This window comes from Mus caroli, chromosome 8, assembly GCF_900094665.2.
Source record: "Mus caroli chromosome 8, CAROLI_EIJ_v1.1, whole genome shotgun sequence".
Taxonomy (NCBI): domain Eukaryota; kingdom Metazoa; phylum Chordata; class Mammalia; order Rodentia; family Muridae; genus Mus; species Mus caroli.
Window position 1 is genome coordinate 25,388,173 of NC_034577.1, and position 15,524 is coordinate 25,403,696.

At 41.6% G+C, this 15,524-nt stretch overlaps 1 pseudogene; it reads right to left on the reverse strand.

Moving 5' to 3' along the window:
- Positions 1 to 7,713: 7,713 nt before the first annotated feature.
- On the reverse strand, positions 7,714 to 13,493 carry LOC110300187 (annotated as a pseudogene).
- Positions 13,494 to 15,524: the final 2,031 nt, after the last annotated feature.

The following is a 15,524-nucleotide window of genomic DNA, read 5'->3' on the forward strand; positions in this document are numbered from 1 at the left end:
GTCTTCCTCTATAGCTGCGTCAATATCATCTATATTTATCTCCTATAGGTTCTTTCCAAAATTCGTATTCTCATCCATGTATTGAAAGACAAATATCCCCAAATAAACTTTACCAAACAGACGTTCCTTGAATTAGAAAGTGCTTTCAGAATACCATTTGTAAGTTCAACATGCCTTCTGTCCATCTAAAGTGCTATATTCCATCTCAGGCAGAGTACCGTATGAAGTGCTCTTGTTTCCCCCCAGGATCCTGCGTCTCGCTGGAGTCTGACCTGCTGCTGCCACCAGGCCTCACTAGAGAGTCTCAGATTGCATGACCCCAGTGTGGGAAGAGATTTAAATTCAAAATTGGAACTACAGTCCCATAACTGTGTATTACTTTCATAACATCATGAAGTTGAAAATACTGTAAGTTGAGCCATCATATGTCTGGGCCCATCTGTTATAAAAAGATTCTCAAATTTTCCCAAACTCTAGAAGACTAGCAGCATGGGACAGACAAGTATGGAGAATGTAGAGAAAGAGTTATAGAAGCCCATTCTCGGGTGATAGAAAGACTTTTAAGATGCTGGGGCAGACTGCTCAGTGGAGCTGATCTACAGATAGTTCCAGAAAGAAAGGCTTCCTGTGTCTCCCCTCCCCTACTTCCTCCCACCCTCCCCACTCCCAAAAAGCGAACACTTCATTTGCAAGAATTCCCCCGACAGGAAAAACAATGTTGCAAACTTTGGGCTTTGGGGACAGACTCATATAACAGGGACAAATTTCAATGCTCTAAAAAGTGCTCTGTGAGCCTTTGGCTTCTGAAGACATGTCGCTGAGCCAAGCTACCATAGTTGGCTCTCAATGTGGGAGGCTTAGGTACCCTCAGCCCTGCCACCCGTTACTGCTGACTGCGGCTTGATCCACAAAACCATTACACCCACAGCCGCACGCAGTCCCCGCCGAGGTTGCACAATCCTGCCGTGAACTGGAGGGCCGTGCGTAGGAGGTGGAAAACAAGAAGGGAATGACCCGTGGTGATCTGGTGTGGACTAGAATCTGTTCTGGCTGTGGGGAGGAGGGCCTTGCTGTAGAACTCTGTTCAACAGTGATCTCATCTCTGGCGAGCTCTGCCGTGACCCTGGAAAACACTTTTTAGTCTGTGTCAACTTGATCAGAACCTCTAGACGAAACATGCAAGTTCAGCCAAACCATGTGTTCAATGTTTGTTTGACAGTCTTCATTGCGCTGGGAAATCTCAAAAGAGCTATACCTACCCTCATTGTCTTCTTTTCTGTCATCGGCACAAACAAATTTGGGGGGTGGGGGTGGGGGTGGGGGTGGGGGGCATTTGACAATGTAAGCACAATATGCTATTATATGGCAGTTTGGGATTTGAACAGATTTGTAGATGACCGGAAAGTGATGCGAAGGACCAGGGGCCTGAATGTGTCTACCAGAGTTGACAAGATATTTGACATATTCTCTTACCCATTCTGCTTTGTAGGGAAGCAGAGACTGGGCTCTCTTGAGTGTATATATTTCCTCCAGGCTCTACCCACTGGGATAACTGATTAATTTAAAATAGTCATGGCTTGTTTTCGACTGTTATGTAGGAGGGTAGCATAGTTTAGGCTAATCTGAAATGAGAACAGCTGGGGGTGAGTGTCAGCTACTTTAGTCATCTTGCATAGACTCCCATCAGTCAAAGTCTGCTTTGGCAACTATCCAAGAAAGAAAGCAGCAACAAGCTGCTCTTCCCAATGGGGGATTTCACTGTCCATTTGGGTCCCTATGTTTACTGAATTTCAAAGAAACCATGGCAACCAGAGTTGTCTCTATGTCCTCTCCCCTAAATGTTTCTGGCCCCATCTGTTAGCTATTCACTGATAAAAATCTATTTTTCTTTCTCCTGTTTTCATTGTAAACGGAGGGAGAGTTATGAGTTACTTTTAAAAAGTTAAAATTTAAATGTACTTGGCTTGGTAAATTTTTGAATAGGGGGCCAGAGAGATGGCGCAGCAGGTAAAGGAACTTGCTGCCGAGTCCGATGACCTGAGTTCAGCCACCAAATGGTAGAAGAGAACTTACTCCTACAAGCTGTCTTCTGACACTCATAGCTGTGCCTTGTCACATGGATGTGTGTGTGTGCGTCTCTCTCTCTCTCTCTCACACACACACACACACACACACACACACACTAAATGATATATATTATGTAACATCTTCATACTTTCTCTTCACTCATCTTTGAGAGTTTGTTTTATGTAGCCTGAGCTAACCTGGAACTCACTGCGTAGCAGGAGCTAGCCTTGACCTGCCCGCCACCCCCTAATTATGGGATTACTGGGTCACTACACTTGGCTCCTCTTTCTTAATCTTCACTGACATATGAACACAGTCCCTTGTTTGCTTTGTCAGAAAGTTCTTGTGCCATGTTGGGAGATGTATCATCACAGAGCAGGGATGTCCCCCCCCCTCCACACCACATACTTAGTCCCCTTTGTCACCAAGGATCTCACCCTGTGTTTCAAGGAACATGTGAGAACACAAGATCCTGAAAACGGATATGGTCACACCGGGTCATTTTGGATGGATTTAACTGATACAGACAAATCTCACACTTTCAATGTCCCACAAATGATATTCAGGGCCCTTGTTTAAAAGCCAGAGGATGAGTAGTTGGCAAGACTATTTCCCTGGGAATTGCCTGTGGCCACTAAACTCCATGTACTTCTCTGGCACTAGGGGTCTTTAGAGTAGATGCACTTTTGACACTAATCATTCATTCCTACGAATTTTCCCTAGTTGTACCCAGCTTAGGCTCACTCATCCAAGGTCATGTCCAAACAGCTCTGTTTCCTGACTCCGACGGATTTTCTATCTAGTGTTTCCTCCAAATGGAAGTAAACTATAATCCGCTCACTTCACATCTTCTCTCCTCAGCAACCCCCTCCCTCCCCACCTCGAATCAAACACCCTTTACTTGATCATGACCCAAACTGTCATACCTGTCCTTTCCTTGATTTTCCAATTGTGCATCTTCTCAGTATGTCTTCAGGTTCTGGCAATGCAAAGAAATTACATGTTGCCTGCACTCTCCCTATTGTCTTCATACCTCTTCATTTTTTTTTTTTAAACACACTGTTTATTTCCTTTGCTGGGATTATTAGCTAAACCCTGCAAGACTCAGATCTAACTCTGTTCTCAGTGAAGTCTGTTCCAATAGTCTCAGAAGTAGTCATTTTCTCCCTCACCCCACATCCCTCTCATATAGAGGCAGAACTTCTATTCCCTATATAGCCGAGGCTGACTGGAAACTTCTGATCCTCCTGCCTCCACCTCTCCCTGAGTTCTAGAATTAAGGGTGCTCAGTTTCCCCTCTTTCCATTACAGAGTGTGTGTATGGGTGTTTCTTCTGCAATCGCCAGGCTATGCTCCAGCATGGAATGGAGAGACCAGTGTAGCCCATTCCCCAAATGGTCTTAGGTAATTGGGCAAGTTAATATACACATCCTCACTTGTGTGCACATGCACATACCTGTGAGCTGGAACAGCACACACACACACACACACACACACACTGGCTTTTGGGCAGAAATCTAAATTCCAATCAGGGATTGGAGTAGATTAGAGCGGGGCAGTGTTTTCATTGTCCCTAGTGTTTTGGATTATGTAGCATCTACATCTACAATACCATATGAATTGCCCATAGAGTCTCGCTAAATTATTATGTGCCTTTCCTGTTATTGCCCCATCTGTTGGTCTAGTATGCTCTTGGCACCAGCAGCCTATAGAAGGATTCCTATTATTTTTAGCATCTGTTTACCTATTTGTCTCCTGCAGACTGAGGTCCTTGGAGATCAGGTGATGTCTTTTCTCCGAGGCACAGTGCTTGGCTGAATCAGTGAATGAATTAGGGACTTGAATCCTCCTTGTATTTTTGTTACTAAAGCTGATGACTTACGTTAAGTACTGTGCTCTGACTTAATTAAAAACCTGCTTACGACCATGAGAAAATGTGCTTGCCTATCTACAAATATGTTTTAATTCTGATTCCTTTTCCTATTAATAGTTAGAAGCAAGCCTGATTGCTGGTGCTGTTGTATCACCATATTACATCTTAAGGCAGAAATTCAAGCCAAGCCTGGATTATTCATTTGCTCACTTTTCAAATCTTAATGCTAGAGGTTGGCCCATAGACATAACATATATGTTCATAGATCATGTAGACTTCAATGGGGAAGAAAATTAGCTATCACAAAAGATTCACAAACAAGATATGCACAGTATTTTTCTCATCAGTACTTTGAGAGGAGAGAACTGTGCCTGTGTAACATGTGGACTACAGACACTGGAATGGGCCTGTGTATTTTTCCTCTGACACTTGAAGAACACAGAGAGTTCTCTTGTTCTTGTGTACCCGTGACAGGCCCAGGAGAAGGAATACCCAGAAGTCCTTTGGATTTTGATCAGTGACTTGAAGAATAGGTTGTGTTGCTAAGTACCTGGGAGCTCAGAACATTACTCAAGAAGCCCTCTGGAGACCTAGATGCTTTGCAAACACCCACAGTGCATCATAATTCTAGGTTTGATGGCAAGATTATCATGGTTCTTTCCAAGGTGAAAATGCTGGGGGTGGTGGTGTGTGTATGTGTGTGTGTGAATTTAATTGTTCAGTGCTGTAGGCATTGATAGTATGCCTATGTTCCAGTAAAATAACTTATGTGTACTCATGCAAAGCAACCATAATTGAACTCAGTGGGTCACCAAACCAAACTAAACCAAACCAATCCATAAAAGAATAGGAGGGGGCAAGCATGGAAGAGGGAAGGGCTCGGTGAGAAAGGAGGGCATGACAGGGCAATGGGGGATGAAAATGGCCATGATTTAACTTAGACATGTATGAAACTGTCAAAGACTAATCAAAGAATCACTTACACTGTAGACTATCTAAAAGCTGCCAAAATAATAAAACATTATTTCATATTTAAGAAGGTGGATGTAGTGGGGAGTCTTCTATTAGCCAAATTAAGTCAGACTCAGCAAGACAACGTGATTTTTCTCAACTGTGGAGACTAGATTCTATACAGGCAGATAAAATCATGTATGTACAGATTCCATGGAAAGAGAAGCAAAGGTGTCTCTGCCGATGAAGGGGACGAGTGGGAAAGGGAAGAGAAGAGGGTGTGGAGAGGGTCATGCCTGTTTGAAAATGTCCTGGTAAAATCCAACAGCACAGACAATGAACATCACAGACAACCACCTGTGATGGTTTGTAAAATGCTTGCTCCAGGGAGTGGCACTATTTGGAGGTGTGGCCTTGTTAGATTAGGTGTGGCCTTGTTGGAGTAGGTGTGTCACTGTGGGGGTGGGCTTTGAGCTCCTTGTCCTAGTTGCCTAGAGGTTAACAGCCTTCAGATGAAGATGTAGAACTCTCAGCTCCTCCTGCACCATGCCTACCTAGATGCTGCCATGTTCCTGCCTTGATGATAATGGGCTGAACCTCTGAACCTGTAAGCCAGCCCCAATTAAATGTTGTCCTTATAAGAGTTGCCTTGGTCCTGGTGTCTGCTCACAGCAGTAAAACCCTAACTAAGATAACACCAATATTCTAAAAACTTCACATGGAGAACTAGAGAAAATTTAGATTATAATTAACTATGCTTTTTGAACCTTTGTCACAGAATTGTCTTTTCTCCTGAACTAAGAGCATCGAGAAACTTTTAAAAAGTTGAATAGACACAAGATTCTGTTCTTTCCTGTTGACCAACTTCTTTCTTCTCTTCTTCACTGCCCTCCCCATCACAGTAATACCGCCTCACTACCCCTCCTCCTGCTTGCTGTGATGGTAGTAGTACCTCTTCACTGCTCCCAGCCCCTTTGTCATCATGATAATACTGCCTCACTGCACTTGGTAACTCCTCAAGGACAGAGTATAAAAACTCATTAAAACATATCACACATGGACATGAATCGTTACAGGAAACCACCATGGCCCCAGTCTTGGACCCAGCTTTGAAATGGCGTGATTCCAGTAACTTATCTCACTCTCAAACTCCTTTGAATCTGAGTGTCTTAATCACTCTGTGGCAATACTGCTTTTGCTTCAGCGTAATTGAATAGAAAGGGTAAGATTGTTCTGTGTATATATTAATTACATCTTTACATAACATCGGTTGATGTAACACTGTCTTCTCTCCTGAATCAAGTACAGATTTGCTTTTAATGCAGACCATATTAGTCCATAAGAAATTACTGGAATAGCACGATGTACATGGAAAGAAAGATGTCCCGTTGGCTTCATTGTGACTCTCAATTGCATTAGGCAACTTCACATTCAGCCCTTATTTTGATGTCTCATTATTCTGCTCTGTTTATTCCTGGGACCCACATGAGATGCCACAGTTACAAGGCTGTCATAAAACCATGCCATAATGGAATTATCTTTAGGTACAAATAACTTGTCTGTGCGTAGAGGTAAATTGTACTGTTAAAATGTGTATCAAGCAAGGGATTACTAGGTTGCTTCTTGGATCATTTGCCAGCTGCTGTCTCGAATTGCTTTAGGTCCTTTGGAGATGGGTCAGTCGTCTCCGAAACATCTTAGGTTTTAGCTGAGGCGTGCACTCTGTGGCTCTAGAGAGAACTAATTTACTTTTCTGCACCACAGCCTTCATGCATGTTTTTGTTTTGCTTCAGCAAACGAAGGAGAAAACCCAGGCGTGATCCATTGCTCCATTAGACGGATGCATTTCCGTCTTCATCCAATTAGCCATTCTAATTTGAAGCTTTCAGCGCCGACTGAGATAAGGTGGAGAAACTGGTAGCAATTAAGGGGAAGGGCGGCTTTTGGAGGGCACACTGGGCTGTTAGCAGGAGTTTCACTCCAGAGATCAAGTGTCAGGCCTTTGCTGAAGCCTGGTCTGTAGATCTGCAAGTATCCATTAACCACAGATACACGGTTACTAAGGGATCTTACAGCAAGGTGTCAGGCTGCCAGGGTTCCAGGTACACAGGACTAAAGTAGCCAGGGATGGATTCAAATCCCCAGGCACAGCTTGTTCTCAACCATGAAAGAGTTCAAGAGGCTGGCGTCCTTCCCTCTTTGAAAAGCTTAAGCACACACACCAAGACCTGTATAGTTTAATACGACTCCATTTATTCATTCTGAGCGATCTCTTTCATCTTAGAATAAAGGAACTAACAGAGAAAAATAACATCTCTTAATTCTTGAAGCCCCCAAAGCTTATAAATCCTCAGCGCGGTGTGATGTAATTTATCGTAGATGAAAAGATGATCAGGATAGTGGGATGGGAGTGCTTGCATCCTTATTCCTGTTTAGCCTCTTTATCGTTTTGCAAATGAGGTAACACAGAGCCTTCTTACCCCAAGGACATTTTAGTCTGACCGAGGATGATGGCAGGAAGGTTTCTTCTGAAATTTTGCAGTTGCCCATTTTCTAGAATCGGTCACCTCCCATTTTCCCTAGAAACCACCCAAAGTGAGATGATGAGATAGATGAGTGTGAAGAATGTTGGGTCAATAAAATAGCTCCCCCCCCCCCACCAAACAACCAATTAAAGATTTATCATTGACTAGAAAACCATTGCAGCTGTAACAGCACAGTAAGTCTCTCCCCTTTGCAGTACAGAAATACGTTTTTCCGAGTCATTCTGTGGAGTCTCACCAGCCTGTCTACCCAACGTCTTCTCTGGAAGCCTCCTTTTCTTACTTATTGTATTCTTGACAAGCCTGGGCCATGAAGAGTTTGCCTAAGTTTTGGGCAGTGAACTCCTTGATGTTCTGGCAGTAAGTGTTAATCTGGCCTGCATTGAGCAGTGAATCCATCCTGGCAGGAGCCCGGTGGGGCTTGAAGAGTTTGGAGAGGTGCATATTCTTCTGTTGGCGACGCTGCTGATACTGATGTTTTTGCTGCTGCTATTTACCGGTGTTCTTCATGAACGTGTTGTATTTGATTATGTCCTGGCTCATTTCATCCACCCGGTCCATCAGCAGCTGGAGATTCTTCCCCAAATGATTGCGGCTAGCAAGACTGAGCAAATTCGTGCTTATCTGCCACAGCTGACTTCTTCTCAAGCTCCCACATTAGGACACGGATCAGATGTGAATTTTTAATTACAATCGGTACTTCTTCAAACATGTGCTCAAAGGTGATGCTTAGCCTTTCCAATGCTTCAGGGGAAAAGTCCTTCCCTTTACAAACTCTTCTACCAGTTTAGGAGTCAGTCTTATGCCTTCAGTGAGAGAGATCCTTAGGTAGTTTTTATGGGATGAGGACGTGGCATGCTGGTAAATGAGGACGTGGCATGCTGGTAACTGAACTGAGAATCCAGAAGCGCCCGGGTAACGAAGCAGCCATAATATGTGCACTGATACCAGACCGCGTGGAGGTGATCAATGTTTACATGGCGAAGGCTGTGCAGCATCTCCATCTGGTACTGACTGTTCTTCGTCGAAGTCAGCATCATCCTCTGTGTGCTGGGGGAATGGGAAACAGTTTGTAATCTCTAGTCGATCTTCTACAACCATACCCAGGAGCACTCCCTGAACAACCTAAGTTCCTTGTCCTTCTTCTTGATAATGTTTGATTATCTTTAATACTACTAGGCCATTGATCTGCACCTGCTTCACGGCCGAATCTCCAGAGCCGCCTTTCCTCACCACGCCGCCAGCGGACTGGAGGAGGTGTGGGTGGAGCTGTGCCTTCCTTGAGTGACACCATGATTCCAGCCAGACATTTCTTTTTCTTTCTTTCTTTCTTTCTTTCTTTCTTTCTTTCTTTCTTTCTTTCTTTCTTTCTTTCTTTCTTTCTTTCTTTCTTTCTTTCTTTCTTTTCCTTCCTTTCTTCCTTCCTTCTTCTCTCTCTCTTTCTTTCTTTCTTTCTTTCTTTCTTTCTTTCTTTCTTTCCTTCTTTCCTTCCTTTCTTTAGTTTTGCTTTGTGTCCAAGCATGTAATTAATTTTGGAGAAAGTTTCATGAGGTGAAGAGAAGAAGGTGTGTCCTTTTCTGGTTGAATGAAATATTATGTAAATATCTGTTAGGTTCATTTGCTCAACTCCAGCATTTTTCTGTTTAGTTTTGTCTTGATGACCTCTCTATTGGTTATTGAAGTCTCCCCATTATCAGCGTGTGATTTAACCTGTAGTAGTGTTTCTTTTATGAATTTAGGTGCCCTTGTGTTTGTTGTATACATGTTAAGAATTGCATTTCTAACATAATTGCATAAATGGATTTTTCCTTTGCTGAATATGTATTATCTTTCACTATCTCTTCTGAATAATTTTTATTTGAAGTCTATTTTGCTAGATATTAAAATGGTTATACCAGCTTGTTTCTTAGGTCCATTAGGAATACCTTTTTTCATGCTACTACTCTGGGATTATGTATAACCTTGATGTTAATGTGTTTCTTGGATGCAGCAGAAGGATGAATCTTGCTTTTGTATCCATTCTGCAGTTACTCTGTGACTTTTTGTTGGGACCATTGATGTTGAGAGATATCAGTGAGTACTATTGATTTCTGTTATTTTCTGTGTGTGTGTGTGTCCCCTCTTTTGATTTACTAGTCTAGGATTATTTATTCCTGGTGCTTTCTTGGTGTGGTTAACTTTTTATGTTTCCTTTCTACTATCTTTATAGGGGCTGGATAGTGCTTAAATTTGGTTTTAGCAGGGAATGTCTTATTTTCTCCATCTAGTGTGCTTGACAGTTTTGCTGGGTATAGTAGTCTGGGCTGGCATCTGTAGTCTTTTAGAGTATGTAATACAGGCCCTCTGGCTTTTAGAGTATCCATTGAGAAGTCTGGTTATATTTTAATAGGTCTGCCTTTTTATTTTCCTAGGTATTTCCCTGTCATAGCCATTAATATTCTATGCTCTGTACATCTAGTTTTTTGATCATTATGTACCAAGAGAATGTTGTTTTCTTTTTTAAAAATTTTTTTATTAGATATTTTCTTCATTTATATTTCAAATGCTATCCCAAAAGTCCCCTATACCCTCCCCCCGCCCTGCTCCCCTAACCACCCACTCCCACTTCTTGGCCCTGGTGATCCCCTGTACTGGGGCATATAAAATTTGCAAGACCAAGGGGACTCTCTTCCCGGTGATGGCTGACTAGGCCATCTTCTGCTACTTATGCAGCTAGAGACACGAGCTCTGGGGGTGCTGGTTAGTTCATATTCTTGTTCCACCTATAGGGTTACAGACCCCTTCAGCTCCTTGGATACTTTCTCTAGTTCCTCCATTGGGGGGCCCTGTTTTCCATCCTATAGATGACTGTGAGCATCCACTTCTGTATTTGCCAGGCACTGGCATAGCCTCACAAGAGACAGCTATATCAGGGTCCTTTCAGTATAATCTTGCTGGCATGTGCAATAGTGTCTGGGTTTGGTGGCTGATTATGGAATGGATCCCTGGGTGGGGCTACTCAGCTATTAAAAACAATGAATTTATGAAATTATGGAGGATATTATCCTGATTGAGGTAACCCAATCACAAAAGAAGTCACATGATATGTACTCACTGATAAGAGGATAGTAGCCCAGAAACCTAGAATACCCAAGATACAATTTGCAAAACACAAGAAAATCAAGAAGAAGGAAGACCAACACGTGGATACTTCATTCCTCCTTAAAATAGGGAACAAAATACCCATGGAAGGAGTTACAGAGACACAGTTTGGAGCTAAGACGAAAGGATGGAATATCCAGAGAATGTTGTTTTCTAGTCCAACCTATTTTGTGTTCTGGATGATTCTTGTACCATGATAAGCATCTCCTTTAGTTTGGGGAAATTTTCTTCTATGATTTAAAAAAATTTTTTTCTGTGTCTTTTATGGCCATCCATAACCATTAGGGGGCTCATCCCTGGGAAAAACAAATGCTCTTTCACCAGTTGTTAATTACGTATAGGTATTCATCTAGGATTGGAGACCTGTGTGATTTTCCCCCATCCATGTTGGTATGTCAACTGGTGTTGTTATTGTTGATGTCTTGTTTAAGAAGCTATATTGATAAGATCCACTGTCGTTTTTCAGAGCAGTTAGAAGAATGTGGGTGTTAGCCCTTTTTAAATGGCTGGGAAATTTGATCTGTGACTCCATTTGAGTTGAGCTTTTCTGTGTTGGGAGACTTTTATAACTTCCTCAATCTCTTTGAGTGTGATGGATTTAAATGGTTTATTTCATCTTTCTTGTTTTAGAACTTGCTTTTAATTCTCTTGGACATATATGATACAGTAGGATTGATGGGTTATATGGCAAGGCTATGGTTAATTGAAAAAATAACTAGACAGAAGACCAAGCAGTCTGTTGTGAGACTCTGTCTCCTAGAAGTGACACAGAAGCTCCACTGATGACACTTCAACAATATGGCTGCCTAAAAGGACTTGAAATATGACCCTAAGAGACATGCTATCATGGAAGGGAGAAATTTCACAAGGGCCCAACTCTAAAAGAACTACAGGTTAAAAAGTGACAAGGAATTACTGAGAGGAGAATTAGTCATTCTCATGGATGAGCCCCCTAATTGATTATCTAATTCCCAAAGGTTATTTCCCCAAATCATATACATATAAGCCATACTAAACAGACTCTTCAGGTTTTAACTTAAGTACTTATGCATCTATACATCTTCATAACAATAATGAAGAAAAGGCCATGATTTTGAAAGGAAGTGAGGTGGAGGGGGCATGGAAGGGTCAAGAGGGAGGAAGGAGAATGGAGGAAGTGATGTGATTACATTTTTATTTAAAATGAAAACAATAATTTAAAATTTATTCCCTGACAGTTACACACATACACACATTGACCACATTACAGTTTCAATGAATATAATCTAGACTTTCAATATTCCAAAACATTTTAGATTATTTATTTATTCATTTGTTTTATGTCTATGACTACACTGTAGCTATACAGATGGTTGTGAGCTTTCATGAGGTTGTTGAGAGTTGACTTTTTAGGACCTCTGCTTGCTCTCATTGGCTCCTGCTCACTCCGGTCAACTCTGCTTGCTCAGTCCCTGCTTGCTCCAGCCCAGAGATTTATGTATTATTACATATAAGTACACAGTAGGTGTCTTCAGACACTCCAGAAGAGGTTGTCAGATCTCATTACAAGTGGTTGTGGGCCACCATGTGGTTGCTGGGATTTGAACTCAGGAACTTTGGAAGAGCAGTTAGTGCTCTTACCTGCTGAGCCATCTCACCAGCCCCCAGATTATTTATTTATTTACTTGTTTATTTATTCAGGGTTGTTCTATCTTGGCATGTATTTCCTGTGCATTTGAAACTATGTGTTCTGATAGAAGAAAGTTTTGTAGGTATAAATAAAATTCTCTTGGTTGGTGGTTAAGTTCTCATCACTTGTTTGTATTTCTATCTAAGCCACTATGGATCTTTAAGCAGTTCGGAGTCTCCAGCTGTGATCACATCTGTTTATCATTTCAGTCGTGTCATCATTTGCTTCTCATGTTTTGTTGCTCTATGATTGTTTGTTTTGGTGCTTACCTACTCTGTATTACTATGGTTTTTAAAATTCTTTTTTGGAAAAAATATCCCTTTAATTATTATATAGTGACTCTGTCCATATGTGGTTGGCTTTGAAGTATACCTTATTTCAAATTAATGTAGGAGATAGTAATTTTTCTTTGATTATAGTTTGTATGGTATCTCTTTTGATGTTATTTTACATTTAATATATGCTTACCACTGTATTTGAAAATATATCTTACTTATAGATAGCTTGTAGTTTGGAGTAAATTAAATTTAGATTATCATCTTTTAATATAATTATATATGTACAATTTGATAATCATATATGAGCCAATATGGCCTATGTCTTAGGGTTTTATGGTTGTGAAGAGACACCATGACTTATAAAAGAAAACATTTAATTGGGGCTGAGGTGTCAGAGGTTCAGTCCATTATCATCATGGTGGGAAGTATGGCAGAGTCCAGGCAGATATGGTGCTGTAAGAGAAGAGCATTGCACATCTTGACTTAACGGCAGCTAAGAGAAGACTGACTCTTCCACCCTGGGCAGGGCTTGAGTCCTAGGAGCCCCAAAGCCTGTCAACACAAAGATACACTTCCTCCAGCAAGGCCACACCTCCTAATAGTAGTACTTCCCATGGACCAAGCATATTCAAACCTCCTCATTCCACTCTCTGGTCCCCAAAGGTTTGTTTAAACTCATGAGCCTATGGGAACCATACCTAGACATAGCATAATGCAAAATTCACTTAGTCCACCCTCAAAAATACCACAGTCTATAACAATTTTAACAATGTTAAAAGTCCAAAGTCTAAAGTCTCTTCTGAGATTTATTCAATCAGTTAACTGTAATACTCTATAAAATCAAAATATAAAAGTAGATCACGTACCTCCAACATCACAGAATGTATGTTACTATTAGAAAATGTCGCGATGAGGAAATACTGGAACAAACCAGGACCAAAAACCACCTGTGCAAACTCCAAGCTTAGCATCTCCACATCTCCACGTCTGATGTCAAAGCATTCTTCAGATCTCCTAGTCCTTTCATCTTTGTTGACTCTAACAAGCTTCTTACTCTTGAGCAAGTTCCACTCCCTGTTAGTAGCTTTGCTCAGCAGGTATCCCACAGCTCTGGAATCTCTAACTTACCCTTTACAGCTTCTTGTTCTAATGTCTGGGATTTACACATGGCTTTCTGGGCATCTCCAAAGGGCTGGCGTCACTTCTCCAGCTCTGCCCTCTGTAGCACTAGGCTCTGGTTGATTCCACTCCACTGCTCCTGCTGTTCTTGGTGGTCATCCCATGGTACTGGCATCTCCAATATACTGGTGTCTTCAACTGCAACTAGACTTCACCCATAGCCTCTCATAGGCTCTCGTTATGGTGTCAAGCCTCAACACTTTTGCATGACCCCTTCAGTCCTGGGCCCTTAACTACAACTGAGACTGTACCTTCACCAGTGGACTTTCCTGTCCTCTCACAGTGCCAAGTTTTATCTGTTCTTCATAACTCCTTCATGCCTTCAAAACTAGTACCACCTGGGTGAGTCTTACACAGTATCAAGTCCAGCTGCAACATGTACAACCTTGGTTGTTTCTGGAACACAGCTTCGTTATGCTCTCAGAAAACACATCCCAGAAGATTTCACCTCGGTGTTGCTGGTCTCTTCTTAATCATGGCTAATCTCTTAGCTCCATCTAACCAGCATCAATTGTATTTTTTTAATTTTTGATTCTAAAACCAGAGCTCACGGTTGAAATTGCCAAATCCCGCTGTTAGCTGGGGCTAGAACATGCCCCCCTTGTTCTATTACATCCCTCACTGCCTAAGCTCTGCTGTCCTGGAACTTTCTCTTTAAACTGACCTCAAACTCAGAGATCTGCAGGCCTCTGACTCCTGAATTCTGAGATTAAAGGTATGTACCACTATGTCTGGACCTAAACGATTCATTATAAGTCTTAGTAAAATTGACAACTAAAAATACACATCACAATCCATCCTTTGTCAACTGAAAACAATAACTAGTTCATAATCATGCTTAGACATTACTATCCCTTGATCAACTGCAAACACATGTATAATAAGCTTAGCTGGGTGGGATCTTGCCCTGAGGTCTCCATTCCCTTAATTCCATTTAATATCCTTGAGCATAGGATTTAGCTCCATTGCACTTCCTGGTGCCCTTTAATATTTGAGGCATACATTTTGTATTTACCTTTCTAAGATTGCTGTGCTTGGTCAAAATATTCTTCCAGAGAATAAACCAGAGGACAAAGTCTATTGAGATTTCCTTTGTCAGTGCAATTAATTGAAATCTCTTTACCTTAGCTTCAGGCAGACTCTTCATACAAGGGCAAGAAAAAAAAAAGTCACATTCTTCACCAAAACATGTAAGGACGATCTCCACAGTTCAAATCGCCCTTAGCGGCCACGTCTTCAATATTCATACGAGAATGGCCCATTAAGTCCCATTTAAAGCATTCCATGCCTTTCCAAATCCAAAGTCTTAAAATCCACATTTCTCCAAACAAAAACATGGCCAGGCCTATCACAACAATACTCCAGTGTCCCAGTGTCCACAGCCCTCCAAACAAAAGCATGGTCCACTATCACAGCAATACCCTAGTCCTGGGTACCAACTTCTGTCTTAGTTAGGGTTTTATTATTGTGAAGAGTCACCATGACCAAGGTAACTCTTTAATTGAGGATGGTTTACAGTTTCAGAGGTTCAGTGCAGCATCATCATGGTGGGAAACATGGCAGTGTCAAGGCCACACCTCCTAATAGTAGCACTTCCCATGCGCCATGCATATTCAAACCGCCACATGTTTTTTTTTTTCTCGAATAATTTACTTTCTTTTCGGAGAAGTTGTTAAGCCATTTTAAAAGGTGGTTTTATGTCAAAACACAAGGTTTCCTTCATTTGAACATGCTTTCATCACTTCAATTCTTATCTTAGTTAGGATTTTATGGTTGTGAACAGACACTGTGACCAAGGCAACTCTTATAGCTCTGGCTGTCCT